Source organism: Sapajus apella, unplaced genomic scaffold, assembly GCF_009761245.1.
Source record: "Sapajus apella isolate SASKATOON/1434 unplaced genomic scaffold, GSC_monkey_1.0 scaffold69, whole genome shotgun sequence".
Taxonomy (NCBI): domain Eukaryota; kingdom Metazoa; phylum Chordata; class Mammalia; order Primates; family Cebidae; genus Sapajus; species Sapajus apella.
Window position 1 is genome coordinate 3153545 of NW_022437009.1, and position 3732 is coordinate 3157276.

The 3732-nt window shown below is 44.0% G+C and overlaps 1 pseudogene across 1 annotated transcript; it reads right to left on the reverse strand.

The window, feature by feature from the left end:
* On the reverse strand, positions 1-1582 carry LOC116531017 (annotated as a pseudogene). Its single transcript, XR_004260219.1, has one exon. The product of XR_004260219.1 is annotated as an L-lactate dehydrogenase A chain-like (transcript).
* Positions 1583-3732: the final 2150 nt, after the last annotated feature.

Here is a 3732-nt window from a genome sequence, read left to right on the forward strand (position 1 = left end):
TATGGTAATGTACACTACTGATATATATAGTTCACAAAATAAGATCCTTTGGAACAAGACATGCGATATCGGATCTATACACTGAATGCCAGGATGTGACTGACTGGGAAAAAATGTTAGACTAGGCATGTTCAGTGAAGGAGCCAGGAAGTTATATAACAAAGGAACATCTCTCTGGCTCAAGGGGCAACTGCAGCATGTGCAGCATTGGCAGTGGTGCCTCAGAGGTGGCAGGACTATTTCACACTAACCAGTTTAGGACTACACAAGGTTACCACCATCCAGCCTCAGGACATAGCTGCAGGACTTTACAAACCATTCCTATTTCTAACTTCTGGAATTGATGTTTTTCCCAGTCCATCTTAAAATATGACTGCTTTAATCACAGATCAGATAAAAAGGACAACATGCACAACCTCCAGCTAAAATCCTGTTGTAGCCTAGACAGTAAAATGGTATGACATCAGAAGACTTTAAAACTGCAGCTCTTTTTGGATCCCTTAAAGTGTGTCCGCACGCTTCTTCAAATGGGCCTCTTCCTCAGGAGTCAGTCACCTTCACAACGTCTAGATTCCATTTTGTCCCAAAACACTAAGGAAGACATCATCCTTTATTCCATAGAGACCCTTAATCATGGTGGAGATTGCATGCACCTGCCTAAGATTCTTCATGATAGTCTCTGCCAAATCTGCCACAGAGAGTCCAATGGCCCAGGATGTGTAGCCTTTGAGTTTGATCACCTCGTCAGCACTCTCAACCACCTGCTTGTGAACCTCTTTCCACTGTTCCTTATCTGTATCAGTTCCTAAATCTGGGTGCAGAATCTTCAGGGAGACACCAGCAACATTCATTCACTCCACTCCATACAGGCACACTGGAATCTCCATGTTCCCCAAGGACCCACCCATGACAGCTTAATGGGTGAACTCCCAGCCTTTCCCCCATCAGGTAACGGAATCGGGCTGAATCCAGATTGCAACCCCTTCTAATAACACAGTTTTTGGGAAAGCCACTTATCTTCCAAGCCACATAGGTCAAGATATCCACTGGATTTGAAACAATAAGCAACTTGCAGTTCGGGCTGTATTTTACAACATTAGGAATGATGAATTTAAAGATGTTCATGTTACGCTGGACCAAATTAAGACGGCTTTCTCCCTCTTGCTGACGTGCCCCAGCCATAATATGACCAGCTTGGAGTTTGCAGTTACATTATAGTCTTTGCCAGAGAAATCTTGGTGTTCTAAGGAAAAGGCTGCCATGTTGGAGATTCATCATCTCTCCCTTCAATTTGTCTTCAATGACATCAACGAAAGCAAGCTCATCTGCCAAGTCCTTCATTAAGATACCGATGGCACAGGCCATGCCAAACAGCACCAACCCCAACAACTGTAATCTTATTCTGGGAGGTCTGTTCTTCCTTTAGAAGATTATGAATCAGCCTATCCTTGAGAGTTGCCATTTTGGACTTGGAGCCAAAAGGAACCAGGAATGCACGTCGGGCGGGCGTCGGGGGCGCACAGCAGTGGGATCCGGACTCGGCGGCAGCTGCTCCAGCACTCCTGTATCATTCTTATGCCTTTGTGTCCTCACAGCTTAGCTCCCACTTATAAGGGAGAACGTACCATGTTTGGTTTTCCATTCTGGAGGCACTTCACTCAGAGTCTCCAACTCCATCCAGGTTGCTGCAAATGCCCTTATTTCACTCCTTTTAATGCTTTGCCCATTTTAACATCAGGTTACTTTTTATTATACAACAAAGTCACGTATATATTCTGGATATTAGCTCCTTATCAGATACCTAAGTTTTTTTTGAGACAGAGTCTCGCTCCGTCGCCCAGGCTGGAGTGCAGTGGTGCAATCTCAGCTCACTGTCACCTCCTCCTCCCAGGTTCAAGCAATTCTCCTGCCTCAGCCCTCCGAGTAGCTGGGACTACAGGTGCCTGCCACCATGCCCAGCTAATTTTTTTTTGTATATATTTTTAGTAGAGATGGGGTTTCACCATGTTAGCCAGGATGGTCTCAGTCTCCTGACCTCGTGATCCACCCGCCTTGGCTTCTCAAAGTGCTGGGATTACAAGCATGAGCCACCATACCTGGCCAATATACGATTTTTAAATATTTTCTTCCCTTTTGTAGGTTGTCTTTTTACTTTGTTGGTCTTTTTCTTTGACATGTATGCAGAAGCTAAATTTGTGTAGTTCCATTTGTCTATTTTTTTTTTTTTTTCATTTTGTCGCTTGAGCTTTTGGTGTCATACCCAAGACATTATTTCCAAATCCAAAGTATTAAAGCTTTCCTCCTATGTTTTCTTCTAGGAGTTTATAGGTTTAAGTCTTATGTTTAGGTCTTTAATTCATTTTGAGTTAATTTCTGTGGATGGTGTAAGGTAAGAGTCCGGTTTCATTCTTCTGTATGTGGACATGCAGTTTTACCAACGGCACTTTTGAACACCCCTTTGGCATTCATATTTCACTGGTTTACATACTATTTAACAAATGCATATAATCACAGTAACCAGAACTGTTGGCACAGGTAGGTTGGAGAATGCACAGAACAGGACAGACTGAAGTGACCATCATCACGTCTCTCAGTGGAGCTGAGCCACCCAGGTGTCTATAAGCCTCAGCAGTCTCCAAGCCCTAAGCAGAGTGTATGCAATAATCACCTATTTTTATTTTCTGTTTATTGATGCTTTAACATCTGGGCTCTTCCTAATCTTGGAGAGACTGCCCTACAAGGGCTAGCCAATTCCTAGAGCTAGTTAAGGACTCTCTTGAGAAAAGCCTTTCATATGCATACCAGCCAATGCACAGCCTACACTCCACAACCTCCTCCACTGAGTTCTTGCACTGAGGACCACTACCCCCTTTCCCTAATCACCCCAGGATTAGGTACCAGACAACTAGGGACAGCCCCTATGCCCTAGAGCTTGCTAAAATTATTCAACCTAGCCACTCCTAAGCCTGTCCACTCTGCCTCACCCATTCCTTCCTGCAAAACCACAATAAAGCCCCATGCCTGTTTCCCCTGTGCCCTCACCCTGGTGCTTCCCTGTAGGGCCTCCCATAGTGTGGTATGCCCCTTCCTCTTGGGCTCTATGAATATAAAAAACTGTCTTTCAATGCCAATTGACTCCTGATCTGCTGGCCCTGCCATACCTAAATAGTATTAAAACTTTTAAAAGTGTGTCATGCACACTGGTGCGTGGGTTAGAGGAAATGAGTGGTAGTATTTGAATGATCCAGTTTTGTGAAGAACAGGCAAGAGTGCTTCTGCTGTAAACCCCTTTTGGTCACTTAAGATTGCAATCACATCTGCGAGGTACTTGTCTTCGCGCATGGCACATTGTAAGAATCCAATTGTCACAATTTGATGCTGAAGCCACAGCAGTGATGGTTCCTATCCTCCCATCATTTTCAGACTACCAGACCATCTGTCAAGGGATCTTCATTTTACCTAGAGAGGGAGAAGATGACCCTTGGGTCCTGAAAGAGAAGTACAAGTTAGGAAGAAACAAGGCTGGAAAGAAAGAAGTTTCTAGGCAAGCAGACATTATGTGCCAAGGCCTGCAGACAAGTCAGCAGCAGCTGTGCTTAGCACAATGCCTGGGCACACAAAAAGTATACAAGTAAGTTTTTGTTTTGTTTTTAATTTAACGTTATTAATTTTAAATTAAATTTTAGGCAGGAATGGGTTCACAAATAGGTGGAGGATTGCTAGCGACCAGCT